General features: G+C 30.6%; 1 pseudogene; it reads left to right on the forward strand.

Annotated features, from left to right (window-relative positions):
* The window catches only part of LOC102534926 (large ribosomal subunit protein P1 pseudogene), a 48,150-nt pseudogene extending 38,654 nt beyond the window's left edge, over window positions 1-9,496 (forward strand).
* Window positions 9,497-16,747: the final 7,251 nt, after the last annotated feature.

The raw sequence follows: 16,747 nt of genomic DNA on the forward strand, positions 1-16,747 counted from the left end.
CATAAAAATATTTTCCTCTGTGTTAAAGGATCTATTTTGATCCGTTGTGATGGCTTTTATTAGTTGGGCACATTTTTATTGGAGAAACTATCTTCAAAGAAAGGCAAAGTTAATAATTTTTAGTGTATAGGTGAAAATGTTATTATTTGTGATCAAAATTCAGCAGAAGACTTAGGATAGCTTCATGTCTTTAGAGTTTAGTTGTCAAAGGACTTACCTAGTTTTATGGTTCTTCATATTTCCTCTGACAGAAAAAGTCTTCTGGTCTTTCAAGGCATCAATAACCTAATTATGATTATGATTTTAAAAAATAAGAAATATTTCTTTTTATGTGTCAGTCTCTTCAATAAGTATTTTGTATTTACTTCAAATGTTTTTCTTCTGTGTGAGAATGTTCTTGCAACTTCAGATAGACTAGTTCTTTCCCTCTGATAAATTACAGCTATTAATGCTCATTTCTACTACAATAGCACATCATTTTTCAATTATTAGATCATATGTCCTTCAATTATTAAATCATATGTCATGGGAAATTCTCTCAACTCTAAATAACTAAATTGTTTCTATAACATAAAAGATGCTAAATATTGATTAAATTAGCATAATTAAAGCAAAAGCATTTTATGAGAGGTTGAGAACTAGCTAATAGTGTTGTAACATTTTCATTACAATCAGACACATGTCTTCCAAGCTATTTAAATTGTTGCTCCAGACTTTAAGCAGCCATTGCAAGTATATACTTGTCATTCTGTATGTTTCTCTGTGTGTCAACATGTAACTTACCTTTTCTAGTATTGTTCTTGAATTGTTCTTAAAATTACCCTTTTTACATTATTTAGCAATTACCTGTATTAGGAGGAGATGTGAAGGGTTCTTTAATTTGGTTGCACTTTTGATATATATGTTCAGCTGGAGGACTTAGTGTCAACTTTCAGTCATGGTTTACAAGAAAATTTTCTCCAAAGCTTGTCTGAAATTTGCAAAGATAACAATTGATAAAGAACATGATATAACTATTATAATCATTTTTGTGTATTTTGTATTGCCTAAGAAGACTATGTCAAAAATTACTATTCTGTCAGACATTATGCATGAGAGGAAAATAGTTGTCTTGATTTGAGGCTGCTTAAACATGGTCTTTGAGCACACAAAGTTGGAATAGAACTGAGAGAATATATAGCAGAATAAATCCAGTCATCATTTTATATCTAGGCTTTGAATAACTTTAACAAATTTTTGTTAGAGGAAAATGTTAGAATTTAAGATGTTTTATTGTAGTCAGTTGTGAGTATGTTTAAAATGATTACAGCTTTTATTTAATTTAGACTTAACAATTACAACAGAAAGATATTTTAATATCATTTTGAAAAACTTTTTTGTATATTATTCAGAATTTGTGTATTGCTCTAGTAGTTTAAATGTACTTCAGTAAAAGCTGAATTATTGTTCCTGTGTGGGAAGGTTTTAAATAAATCTTTTAAGTCTTCTGCATTATGAGGACAGGAGTTCAGTAAAGCACAGTTAATTGAACTATCTGGATTTATGGTTTCCCTAAAAGCAGTTCATTAAAATGATCACCTTCATGTATAAATAGGAAGCACTGATTGATAGGTAAATTATTTACTGCATATCTAAAGAAACTGAATTATTTCTGCAAATCATCAATTGTTTTAAAATTATTTATATTTAAATATTTATTTTATAAAATTGTTATCATTAGGACAGCAGATTCACAGGATCCACATAATCACAGTAGCAGAAGTGGAGAAATTGTAAGTATCCAAACTCAAATTTAAAAAGCAATGTGGGCTTCTGGTTCTGTAAATAGTCATTTAAGTAGAATAACTGCATTGGAAAGAAGTGGGATGAAAAGATACTCTTAGTTTAATATGTTTAGGGAATGATAAAGAAATGTTTACAAAATCAAGTCAGGGTATTTCAACATTTAAAAATGTTTCTTTTAAAATTATAAGTTGCATTTTCATTAAACTCTTTTAAACCAGCTCTTCCTTCTGACTTCCAATTTCTATGTTTTATCCAGTGACCAAAAATAGAATCTTAGAGTCATTTTTAACTCCTTTTGTTCCCACTTTCCTATGTCCCTTTATTCCTTATATCTCAGTAATATCCAAGAAGGTTATGAAAACAGCAAAATAAAGCATCATAGGTCTGACAGAAAGACAGCCGGTAAATTTCCTGGAAGTGGATATTAAACACACTAGGTACACCGGGAAGATTCAGCTACCAGAGATGAGAGGATCCCAGCCAGTTGTACAGCATACAGTGTCAGTCAGGGTGGTGCAGGATATATCTGACAGTCCAGATGGGTTCCAGCAGGCAGTTGCATTCCAGCAGGCAGCTTCAGAGCAGGGAGTACCGAGGCCCAAATCAGAACAAAGACTTAGAGACAGTAGGCATCAAAAGAGATAAGGCAGCAGTTGTCAGAGTCCAGATTTTGGGCAGAGAAACAAGAGCAGGAGTCCAAAATCTGATGGGACTGATGACAGTTATCACAGCACTGAGGACGACATACCAAGTACTGGTGCACCAGAGGCTGGTGCTCTGAGCAAAGTCTGATTTAATGTGGGATAACTCAAGTATCTTCTGTAAAGATACTAGCTTGTCTCTAAGGATGAAATCTGAATCATTTCTTCTTGCAATGAAGAAATATTCAGGATCTTTTAAACTCTTACTCCTCCATATCTTCTGTTGAAAATTCTCAGTTCCCCTCCTGGTGCAAATGTCTTAATAAAAATTCTGTTTATCCTACAAACTATATTAATAATCTGGTCAGTGACTAATCTATTTTACTCCCTTTCTTTAATCCAAACAAGATAATGTTACTTGATTAATCTGCCTAATAAAAGCAAAATTCAGCAACTTTAAATGACTCAGATTTGTGTACCAAATTATGTTCAAATTTTTCTTCATGGTATTCAAGCTTCTTTACAATAGAAACTGAATTTACTGCTCAAGTCTTATATCTTATTATTCTAGTATCATGCCCTTCTTATCCTTTAATATGCAAGTTTCTTTCACCTATTCTGAAGAATTAGGATTTATCACCTTTTTAAACATAGTTTTTTTCAGACATTTTTGAGTTTGTTCTTTCTGCTGAAAATATAATCATAAAACTCTATTTAAATTTCCTTTCAATAAAAGTTTAATTCTCTCATAAATGATCACAACCCAAATTAACTTCTCCACGTGTCTTTTTCTTGTATTCTGTTCCAGTAAAAATTTACCTTTTGGACACTGGTGGTATGGGGTAAGAAATTACTTGCAGATTTATTTGCGTAAGAAAAATATGAGCTTGCTGCGGTTGTGGAGAGCACAAAGGAACAAATTCAATCTATACTCTTTCTTCTTGACACAAAGTGCTGAAGTTATTTTAATTATTCAGAGATCCAGGTCAACCAATGTGACCACCAACAAAAATCTTGTTTGCCTGATTTTGCTATGTATGCTTTTGTTTGAAAATACATGTATATTTTATATGTATATACATAGATCATATGTATATTCACATATTCACATAGACGCTAATTTGGAGCTGCCTTTGCTGATTCCTATAGCATTCCGTTGGATTTGTTTCTAGAATGGCATCTGTAGTCAGATTTCTCAAGTTCAGTTGCTTGCCCAGAACTACTTGTTTATTTAATTTCAAAATTTTACTCATACTGCTTTATACTTAGATTTCCATATGTTGTGCCATTCTGTCACTGAGTACAGTATGTTGAGTACAAGGTGTCATATATTTATTCATTTCTATAAATTTTGTTATACTTTATTGGTCTGTATGTCTAAAATTTAGAATTTCATATAATTAAAGCACTGTAATAATTTTTGCAAATTAGGAAATAAGATTAAGAACTCTGAAAAAGTATATCTACTTCTAATTTTTAAATAATTAAATATTTCAAAAGAAAGTTTTTTTGCAAAAATTAGAGTCTATGGTATTTTGATCAGGCAGTTTATATTAGTTAATATGTAATTCTCACTGAAAAAAAAATGTAACCTGGCCATAACCTTTTTTATGGAGGTCCAAGCCATAAATTCTAATTCATTAATATGTAGACTTTAGCCAACATTAAGTAAATAAAGGGAATAAAGGAAGTAAATGTTAAAATGCATGTGAAATGAAAGATTAATTTTACTAATTAACATTAACACATTTTGATCACATTTTTCTTTATACTTAACAATGTGCCATGTTGTGTGCTCTGCATATTTTAATTTTTGTTTTATGTTAACATTGTTCTTGACCTCAGGTTTAAATTTTAATACAATGCTTTGTTGTGCAAACAACTCCAAGAACTTCTAAAACACAAATTCAGGAAAACTTCTCTTTTAGCCTGCAAGTAAGAAAATGTTTTTAGGGAAAAAATGAAAATATAAGTATGATTATTCTATTAAAAAATGCACAAAATACTTTTTTTCATAATCAGGCAAAAGTATATTAAAACAAGGAAGCTACCTAGAGGTGGTCAACAAAAATATGATATAAAAAGCCAAAATGAATCATCATTTCTGTCAGTCAATAAAATCCACCAGAAGACTTTTAAACCAAGGAAGAAATTTTAAAATACATAGGAATGTTTATAACATTAGACATTTTGAAATTTATTTTACTACATTAAAAAAATCTTTATTTCCAAACTGTAAATAATGTCTTTGAATCACTACAATTCATTTTAATCAAGTTTGCCTGTATGTCACAAGAAAGACACAAATTTTTTCACTTAGCAACTCAAAAGAGACAAGAGACTGACTTAAAATAGTAAGAGATTGCTTTCACAATAAAAATATAAGCAGAACTTGAATACCTGAATCAAACACTAAAATGATGTATGCATAATGTGCACAATAGAAAGGGCTTTGTATTTCAAATCTATTTTAGAAATACTAGTTACACTTTAACTTTTAATTACAAGCATACATTATTTTCTTCATAAAAATATTTTGTATCCTTTCTTGCAAACTTTGGTTGGTTTGTCTTTAGTTTGATCATGGCATAATGGAAATGTGTAATATTACTGTGTTTTTGTGACTGATGAACTGTGGAAATTCCTTTTTTATGCCTCAGTAGTTTTTAATTTCACTATTTCAATGCCCTAAATCGTATTCAGTTTAGCAATACAGCATATTGTTTACTGTTCCTATGCCCTCTATTAGCTTTTTCAATGTTGTAACATTTGATTGTTTCCTCAACTCTCATTTTGCCAGTTTAATCCTTGAAAAAGGAATTGCAGTTCCTGCAAATATTATCTTAGAAACATCAAAAGATTGAACTGTTCACATAAATATCATATGTGGGGGCTATAATTAAGAAAATAATAAACCAGTATAACAGCCATATGAAGATTAACTTTACAGACCATAATTACATTTCTATTGTTTGTATGTACCTTCTTAAATTCTGCAAAACATAAGCATTGCTATTTAGTAATTTTTGCAGTCCATAATTAGTGACTACTTAACCAGTTGTGGGAAGCAAGAAAGGTGTTCCCTTAGACTTCTCTTAGATGTTTTCCAGATGTTCAAAATAACTTTAAAAGATAATGGGGTATTAGGCAGTGGGTGGCTTGAAACATTATAGGTAGGAAAGACAGCTTGAATGAAAACATAGAAATGGAAATTACAATGAATCTCAGTCTTTAAAAATAATCAAATGCATATAAAACATTAAAAAAAGAAACAATTTTATTCCTCAGTTTCCTCATCAATAAAATAATAATAATTATAGTACTTACTATGATCGCCACTTAAGCTATATAAGGTATTGTGTGTATATGTATATATATATATATATGTGTATGTGTGTGTGTATATATATATATTAGAACAGTGAGGGATACATAATAATTACTAAATAATCATGAGCTATTATGCTGTCAGATCATCTGTGTACAGATATTTCTATAAAATCTCACATTTTATAGCAAAATCAATTTTTTTTCTGAAGAAATATTAGTGCAAAATCACCTGCCAAAAATAACAGGGCTGAAAGGAAAAACAAGATTCTACATTGGTTACTGTAAAATCACCCAATACTATGAACTTAGTAAAAAAATACTATGCCAATGAAACAGCAGCAGAAGTTAAAATCTCCACTGGCATTTGCATCATACATCCCAATCTGTGGGGTTTTGCAAACTTGATAAAGAGAGAGTTTTGTTTCTCTCTTTAAAGATGGTCAGTGAATGCATTCACTTCTTATATAAAGACCAGTTTAAATCAAAGTAAAAATGTAATCTATCAACTTAGACATGCATGAAAAAAAAAGGAATATATATTTACCCAATGATAGAGCAGAGAACTTAAAGTAATGGAAACTGTAGCTCATCTTATAGTTACTAAATCAAATAGTACTATAAGATGACAGTTCTATGGGATTTTCATTTTTCTTTCAAAAGTTGTTATGTATTTGTAAAATATGCTCTTTAGTTGTAAGGAAATAATTGCCCCTAATCACTACGAAAGAGTAAATTCTGAGAAATTGCATATGAATCAACATGAGTTATGCATTTTATATATATTATTCCAGTTTTTGCCAAAAGTTTAAGTCAGTGTGCATTGAAGAAACACATATTGTAGGAGAAGAGACTGTACTTTCAAACTTAGATATATTATCAGCAGGTTTTCACTCCCTTGAGTATTTAAAAGAGTTGTCTATAATTATTTCTCCTACTTACTTTTCAGCTCTGTTCAAACTGAAATACAAGCCTGATTTGGTTAGTCACAGATAACCTCTATGCTCTTAAATCCAGTGGACCTACTTTACTCTTGCTCTTATGGATTATAGCAACTGACTATAGCTTACCTCTCCTTTTATGAAGATTTGTCTTTTCAAGGCATCCAGGATATAATACCTAATTTATTTTACTTCTACATGACTAATAACTCCTTCTTCATCTCCTTTGAAATTTCAAGCTACTTTTATAAATTTTTCTAATTTAGGAACTCTTCAAGGACATTCTCCTGTTGACCCCTTTTTCTTTTCATAAGCTATTTCATAGAAACCAAGTCTCCAAACTACCAAAGGTTACATACAAATGTTTCTCAAAAACTGTGTGTGTGTGTGTGCGCATGTGCGTGTGCATGTGTTTATGTATGTATTTCAATCTCATACCATGGAGGTTTGATAATTTAACCTTCAGTCTTTCTTTAAAAGTGGCTAAGGGCTAAGAGTTGTTCACTAGACCTCCATTAACCCTAACAGCATCTCGTCTTCCCTCTTTCACTCTACATTAGTCATCTATGTATTGTTTATACTCACTTTCTCAAGTCAAAGAATATTTATATGGGATATTCTCCTTCCCTATAAGTTAATTTTTGTCTTTTTCCATTAACTTCAACTCCTGCTCACAATTCTGAATTCAGTTCAAGCATCATTTCCTCAAGGACATTAATTTTACCTCAACATCTTGAACTCAAACTCCCACAATTAAAGATTCCTATTGCAATGTTTTTGTCATTGCACTTTGTTATATGTGCACTACTGCATTTGTTTCTGTGGTTATTTGATATTTTGTTCTCTTGGTGAGAATTTATATTCATATAGGTAGTCCATCTAAAATGTTCCAGGGCTATTCTTAGCCTTGTTAACTAATAGGTGCCTACTAAATGTTTGCTGAACGAATCAATTAATAATAGCCTAAAGAACTGTGTATGCATCTGTAGTCCTGTAATTTTTTTTTACAATCTTCCCTAAAATGCTATTAAAAATGGACTAGTTTCAATATCCCAGTAAATCTTCTAATTTTGGAAGGAAATCCAGGTGGTTGGATGGAGATGACTGAATGAAGAAGACTAATCTGCATTATGAGAATCTAGGTTGTCTTGGTTTGGTTGTATTTTTTTAAAACTAATTTTCTAGATCTAGGGAGTATTTTTTGGACGTAAGTCTTTCTTTTGTGATCTGCCTAACTCCCACCACTTTTTGCTTGTTCAAATGTTACTACTCAGTGACCTGACTACAGAGACTTGTCCTATTACCTGAAGTAATCTGACCTGGGCAGTAGTGGAGAAGATTTAGCAGTTGACTGATTACTCCCATTAGCATATTTATAGTACTCTATAAAACTGTATATGAAGTGTTCCTAGTACTTTTTTACATAAGGTTTTTCTGATGACTGTTGATAAAAAGAGTTTGAAATGTGTATAATTTTAGTATATTTCCTATTATCAACTTGGAAAATGTAAAACCAGCTCACCATTATATATAAGAAGAGGAGTTGGTATTCACTCTTGAATATGAATAAAAGAGCTTCCTGAGGCAATGAGGAGACAGCATAAAGAATACTGTGTCTGGATTCAGACATTCTGGGTTTAAAACTCCAGTTTTAACACTTATTCCTATGTTCTATGGGAAAATAATTTAACTTTTTGAGGCCTTAATTTGCTGTTCTGTCAAAAGAAGACTAAAAATGATATCTACCTACAGATGCTGTGAATATGAAATAGGAAATTTGACACAAGAATTATGTGGTTAATATATTTTATATTAAATTATGCAAGTTTCTGTTGTTGTTATTATAAATTTATCTCAAAGTTATATAGAAGAAATAATATATTTCTAATAACAAGTAATATTAAAATCTTTGAGGAGCCATATTAGCTTGAAAGAAGTTTAACAATTTTAAATTGTAAGTCTTCTACTGAAAGATTTGTGCCTCATATTGTATTCTACTTTAATCTTCTCTACACTATGCTATCCTATCCCACCTCACCCTAGTTTTAGTCCAGCCCAGTCCATTCCATCCCATCCTTTCCTCCAAAGATTTATTATCTCTGAATCTATTTTACCTTCTGTTTTATAGAGGATTTCTATACTTTAGTTTTCCTCCAAATCATGATTATTTCAGAAATGTTTTTCTGACTGCATGTCTTTGAAGAATGGATATAGGTATTATAGAATTATAGTTTATAAATTATTGAGTATGAAACCTGTTAAATTGAGAAAAGTTTTAAAATGCTAACTAAATTTGTTATATTTTTAAAATTTTTAAATATATTCAAAATCAGTTTACCTTTCCTCAACTGCCACCAAGGTGCTTGGTCCTTCCAAGGAAGCTAAGGTCGTGTTGGAGTGAGGTCCTAACTTCATTCAGCGACTAGCCCCACACCCGGCAGTGCCCACCTGGAGCTCTCCGGTGCCTTGGCCTCAGTCTCCTAGCTCACCTGCATCTACTCAGCCTACAGCGATGAGGTGATGGTCACAGAGGATAAGATCAATGCCCTCATTAAAGCAGCCAATGTAAATGTTGGACCTTTCTGGCCAGGCTTGTTTGCAAAGGCTCTGGCCAATGTCAACATCGGGAGCCTCATCTGCAATGTAGGGGTTAGTACACCTGTCCCAGCAGTTTGTGCTGCACCAGCAGGAGGTCCTGTCCCCTCTACCACTGCTGCCCAAGATGAGGAGAAGAAAGTGGAAGCAAAGAAAGAAGAGTCCAAGGAGTACGATGATGACATGGGTTTTGGTCTTTTTGACTAAACTTCTTTAGTAACACTTTCAATAAAAAGCTGAGCTCTTAAAAAAATCAGTTTGAGATAATCAATGGCATGCATGTTTTAACTGGCATGTATTTTTTGTCTTAGTGTATATAAACCATAAAGTATTTATAAAAGTTTTCTATGGTTAACAAAATTTGAGGAAATAAATTTTTGGTGTATCTCTTCTGTAGCCTCATTAAAACTCAAATTTCACAGCTAATTATTATTACTTTAGAAACAATTATACATAATTATTACTTTAGAGTCACAATATATGACCTCTATGCAACTAAATACATACAAAAAAAAATTAACATCCTTTGATTTCAATGTGGTGAATCAAATGGACTATATTCTCAGCATTTAATAATGATAGAATATATATCCAAATGATATTATAATAATTAGGTTAAAATTTGAAATTTATAAATTTGATTTTAAACAAATTAAATTGTAAAATGTTATAACTTTATAATTGCAATGGGCCTTAATTCTGAAACTAAAATCTCGGAGTGAAAGATTTAATCCAAATATGTTTTCAAGGTCAAAATTTCTCAAATGACTTTTACAGGTTTATTGAGATACATTTGGCATACCATACAATTAAATGCAATTCACATACAGCATCACTTTGACTATACAACTTAATGTTTCTTATACTTTATAGTGTTTACAAAATTCAATGATTATTAGTATATTTGCAGAGTTGTGCAACCATCATCACAATCAATTTTAGAACACTTTTATCACCCTAAATAGAAAACTTGTACCTATTAAAAGTCACTCCACATTCCAACTCCCTTCCCTCAGATCCCATTTTCCACTTTCTACTTTCTGCTAGTACAGATTTTTGATCATTTTTTATAGGTAAAACCACTTAATATATGGTCTTTTATAACTGGCTTCTTCCATTTATCAAAATGTTTTCAACATTTATCCATGCTGTATGATGTATCTGTTTTTATTTATTGGTAAATCATATCACATTATATGGATTTACTACATTTTTTTCATTATTAGTTGATGGGATTTTGCATTGTCCCCCTCTTTGCCTATTATGAATAAAGCTGCTGAGAGTGTTTTTGTACAAAGTTTTGCACAATGCATGTTTTCATTTCTCTTGGATTTATGCCTTAGTGTGAAATGTATTGGTCATATGGCAACACTATATTTAATCTTTTGAAGAACTGCCAGATGCTTTCAAAGCTGTGGCACAAAGGAGTGGCCAAGATGACAGAGTAAGAAGACTCTGAGATTACCTCCTCTCCCAGGCCATCAAAATTCAACTGGCTTTTCAGCAGAAATTTTGCAGGCCAAGAAGGGAGTGGCACAACATATTCAAAATGATGGGGGGGGGAACCTACAATCAAAAATATTTTAGTTGAAAAGGTTATCTTTCAGATTTAAAGGAGATATAAGAGTTTTACAGATGAGCAAAAGCTAATGGAGTTCATCACTAATACAGCTTTAAAAGAAATGTTGAAAGGATTTATTTAAGTGGAAAAATGATCATAACTATAAATATAAAAATTACAAAAGGAAAAATCACATTGATAAAGGCAAATGCATAGTAACAGTGGTAGATTGACTACATATAGCCCTAGTAGAAAGGTTAAAATAGATAAAAATGGTAAAATCATCTATACTCACAACAAGAAGATAAAGGATACACAAAACAAAAAAATGTGAAATATGATGTCAAAACATTAAATATCAGATGAGGTTAAAATGCAGAATTTTTAGAATGACAGAAGTTAAGAAATCATCCACTTTAAATAAATAAATAAATAAAAATATATATAATGACTATATATGAATGGTATGGAAATGACAAACCAAAAATCAATAATAAATACACACACACACACAAAGAGAAAGGAATTCAAACATATCAATAAAAATAATCATCAAATCACAAGGGAAGAGAGCAAAAGAGGAAGAAAAGATCAGAGAAAAACTCCAAAAATAAGCAGAAAAGATGTTTTAAATGACAATAAATACATATATCTCAATAATTACTTTAAATGTAAATGGACTAAATGCTCCAATCAAAAGGCACAGTGTGACTGAATGCATAAAAATACTACACCCATATATATGCTGTCTACAATAGCATCAGATCAGATCTAAAGACACATACAGACTGAAAGCAAGGGATGTAGAAGGGTATTCCATGTAAATGGAAACAAAAAGAAAGCTTGGATAGCAATACTTAGACAAAAAAGACTTTAAAATAAAGACTGTAACAAGAGACAAAGAACAATACATAATGATTAAGGGATCAATCGAACAAGAAGATATCACAATTGTAAATATATATGAACCCAATATAAGAGCACCTAAATATATACATCAAGTATTAACAAACATAAAGGAAGCAATTGACAGTAACATAGTAACAGTAAGAGACTTTAACACCCCATTTACATCAATAGACTGATCACCAAGACAGAAAATTGATAAGGAAACACTGGCCTTACAAGATACATTCGATTAAATAAATTTAATAGCTATATGTATATCTATATATCTCCACTATAGATCACAAGCTAGGCTACAAAACAAGTCTGAATAAATTTTATAAGATTTAAATCACATTGACCATCTTATCTGACCACAAAAGTAGAAGACTGTAAATCAACAAGGAAAAAAATAAAGAAAAAACTAGAAAAAATACAAACATGTGCAAGCTAAACAACAGAACTAAATCACATACATTGATTAATGGAAGAGAATAAGGAGCCCCAAGACAAACCCACACTTCTATGGTCAATTAGTCTATGACAAAGGAGCCTTATGTCAGTAACATACTGCCCAGATTACTATAGATTAGTTTTGAAATTAGGTAATGTGAGTCCTCCAATTTTGTCTTTTCTTTTAGATTTGATTGATTTGGCTGTTCTAGGTCTATATACATTTTCTTGTGAATTTTAGGATTAGATTTTCAGTTTCAGAAAAAGATTCCAGTGAAGAATTTTATAGGATCTGTACTTAAATTTTGAGAGTATTGCCATCTCAACAATATTAAGTTTTCTAATTCAGGAACTTGTCTTTCCATTTATTTAGGTCTTTATATTTTTAAAATAGTGTTTTACAGTTTTCAGTATATAAGCCTTATACTTATTTTATTTAATTTATTCCTAGGTGTTTTATTAATTTTGATACTGTATAAATAAAATTATTTTCTTAAATTAATTTTTGCATTGTTAATTGCTAGTGTATATGTATGCTGCTACTAGGTACAATAGGCTTTTTTATACTTGAAAAATTATGTGTAATAATGAAGTGGCATTTTATCTACAACCCACTGAATTTCAAATCTTATTTGAGGAGATACAGAGAAAGAAATAACAGTTTCTGATTTATCTAAGCTCTTCACATTTTCTTAAAATAGGTTTCCTTTTAAATCCTATAGAAAATACACACTCATATGCATGTATCATATTATTAGAATAACAAAAGTGGCAAAGTAAAGTTATTCCAAATAAATTCTTGGTTTCTTACATTTTCAGAAAAAAAATCCTTCTATGTATATTATTTGATATATTACATTTCAATATGCCTTTTATTTCTAAATATATCTGTTCAGTGTTAAATACAACTCTCATAGCAATATTGTTAAAATAATTTGTGTTATTTTCTGTATATTTAAATTTAAATATTAAACTTTGTTCTATAAAACTTCTGAACTGTTTTTAATACATTACAGACCAGACATGCTAAGATTAAGTTATTACTTGATAAACATTTATAGTTGTGCTTGTGTGTTTCTGTATATAATTTCATATACATAATATATGTATCTTTTCAAAGGGACATAGAATTCTCATCATCATTTGGCAGCTTTTATTTCCTAGGGATTTTTACTATAAATCTATGTATGATTTTTAATTATAATTTTACTATTCAATGAACCTCACAATGACAACATTTTAGCATCCATCCACCACGGCAGATGGCAAACTAATGAGGCCTGCTCTACTTGCATACTGATAGCTTTCCTATGCAACTCTTCTCTAATCCAAAGGGAGGTCAAACAGTAAATTTTTATTTTAATCTTCTTTATTTCATTTGGTCCTTAAAAATCATAAGGCTGATTATTAGAGAATGAATATTTTACATATCTCAATTGCATTTATTAGTATTTGTTTCATACATTTAACTGATACAATTGAAAAAAAATTTCTGTCACTGCCTGAAATTTATTTTAACAATTTGAAATTTAAATGCTGTATTGAGTTAACCCTAATCACTTTCACAACATTAATTAAGTAGGCCTTCTTCCAGAAGCAGAAAATATATTGTTTACCAAATATACAAATACACTTTTAAAATATACAAATATGTAATTTTATAGTTATTTATTTAAAGTATGTTTCATTAACAACTTGTAAGTGTCTAATCTTTTTCTTAGGCATTTGCAAGCTTTCAAATTTTAAAGACCAATCAAATAGATGTCATTTTAGTCTGAAGATAGCCTAAAATTTAACTCCATATTCAATGACTATTCTTAGAAGCAAAAACATTATTAACTAAAATGAGTTTCATGTAAGGAGGGGCCTTATCTAGCTTCTCCATCACTATCTTCTACATTCTTTTGTATAAAATAGGTATTCATTACAAAATGAAATAAACTAATCTCTTTAATATTCACTTTATCTTGATAGTTTTCCATCCTTGTCAAATGTTGGCCAAAAGGAATAACTTTCTACAAGGATAGGTCAAGAAAAGAGTACAAATTCATCTGAAATTTTTCACAGGTATTGAATGAACATAACTTAAATCATAATTACAGATTGTAGATATTTCCAAATAATATATAATAAAAATATTTTTGTGAAATGATAGTTTGAATCATAGAATAAAAAAGTATTCTGATTCATTTGTTGCTATTTCATGTCAATATTATACTTTTCCCTGTTAATCATGTATGATGTCAGGCTTAGAAACTATTTCTATTTTATTTATTCTCTTAAAATCTTTCTCTTTCACACATTTTTTTAATCATTTATTTAATTTTCATGTCTGTTTATTGCCTTTTCTCTCCTTTTACAGCTGAGCTTTGTGAAATAATTTTATACAGTTTCTCATCTTCTCTTTCTGCGAGTCCAAGCATATAGTAACTGTGTTCCCTGAAGTCACCAGGGGTCTTGTCAGTTACCATTCAGCAATAGAGTACACTGAATTATCCTAACTGACCTCTGTGGTGGATATTATGACTGTCTCTCTGATATTGCTTCTAATACTCCAGATTTGTGTGGAGTGTGGTCCCACACTCAGGTATTAAAAGGAACCATGGTTATGTAAGCCCAACAAAACTAATCTCACTCACTTTGTACCTAGGTCTGGCCAACTGTTGCATGGTATTTCACTTACAAAATTTCAGAAAGAAATGTCTCAAATTATAAAAACACCACATGAAGAGATTTGTTGGATATTCCTGAGAAAGAAGTCAACTCATTCTTCAGAGAGCACCAAGCTACACATTTCTTCTGGATGTGGTCTTGTGGAGATAAGCATTTTGGAAATGCCACATCCATGAAGGCAGCTATCATTAGGATAAATAAATAAATAAACAAACAAACAAACAAACACCTCCAAGAGGGTAAGTTGAGGGAGTGAGCAGATGAACAGCAAGCCATAAGGAGAAAATGGGTCATTAATTTGGGTGAAAGATTAAGAGAGGACATATGGACATATTTTGGTTGAAGAATGTTTAAAATAGAACTAAAAAATTATATTATGCCTCAGCTTGAATCAAACAGTATTCAGTCCTCTATTAACTTGTATTGAATCTCAAATAAAAAATAACTTATCTTTTACTCCTCTAAAACAACCCTGTAATATAAATACATATGATGATTTTCATACAGTGAAAACTAACAAACTTGTGTAATTGTACTTGCCATTGACTTAGTTATTACATGTTTCTTTTTCCTAGCAGGATCGGAACCTTTTAATATAGAGGCAATGGCTTATCCATCTGTGTATGTTCACATACGTGATATTCAATCATTATTTCCTGGAGGAACTAATGAATTGGAAAAAATGATAAATCAGTAAATGTTTTCATCAAAATATGATTAATCCCTTAGAAAATGTACAGTTCAATTCAGATTATTTATAAATTTACTCATCTGTGTATTTTCTAACTTATTTGGAATGTGAGACATGGGTTAAGTCTGTAAATATTGTGGATGAATAATGTGATTTCCTTGTGTCATGCTTTGAAAATACTCTCATAATTATTTTATAAAAGTGTATTGCTGCTACTTTTCTTAGTAATTATTAGTTATATAGTTATGTCAATATTAATATAAATAGGAATTTTTTCTATCTTGAGTCAAGCAGAAGAAATGAATAATGTTGAAAATGTAAAGAAAAATACATATGATGATTTTCATACAGTGAAAGCTAAAAACTTATCTATTTTTAATATTTTTAACATTTTTCAGAGGGGAGGTAATTAAGTTTATTTATTTATTTTAACAGAAGTAACGGGGATTGAACCCAGAACATCGTACATACTAAGCATGAACTCTACCACTGAGCTATACCTACCCCCCTATTTTTAATATTCTTTAAAAACCTAGTGGAATGTTTACTAAATGGTAATAATTTTGTACATAATACATCTTTGTTTCTTAATTTTGCCACAAATATATCAACTTAAATGTGTTGATACCGGAGAGAAAGAGACAGGGAGACAGAAAGATGTGATAGATGCACAGATAAATTAATAATAAATTATTAAATATAGTAGTAATAAATCCAGTTTCAAGTGGATGGAACAAAATCAATAAAATGATTTTTTGCTGGCAACTGTGAAATCACTACAAATTAAAAATGTTTTTCCAATAATAAATTTCTAATACTTAAATTACAGATTCAGAGAAATTTTATTTGGTCAGTCCACTTATTCATATTGCCAAAGCCAGTGGAAAAATTATTAAAGTAAGTAATTAATCTGGCAACAGAGATAAAACAAAGGTTGAAACCAGGCGCAACAAAAGAATCATTCCTATGATGTCAGGCATCTTTTGGATTTCAGCACAGTTTAAAACTGGCCTTAGTTTAAAGGCTAAGAAACCTACTTTGCCAGCAATTGGCCCTGGATTGTGAATCAGTCTTTGAGGGATGGATTCAGGTTAGCTAAATTCACGTAAAGGGAACTATTTCCTTTAGGGTGAGAAATATAGCTGACATCAGAGACAGAGAAATGTGCTATGACTAAGCTCATCTTTCCCTATGG

Source organism: Vicugna pacos, chromosome 14 (assembly GCF_048564905.1).
Source record: "Vicugna pacos chromosome 14, VicPac4, whole genome shotgun sequence".
NCBI lineage: Eukaryota > Metazoa > Chordata > Mammalia > Artiodactyla > Camelidae > Vicugna > Vicugna pacos.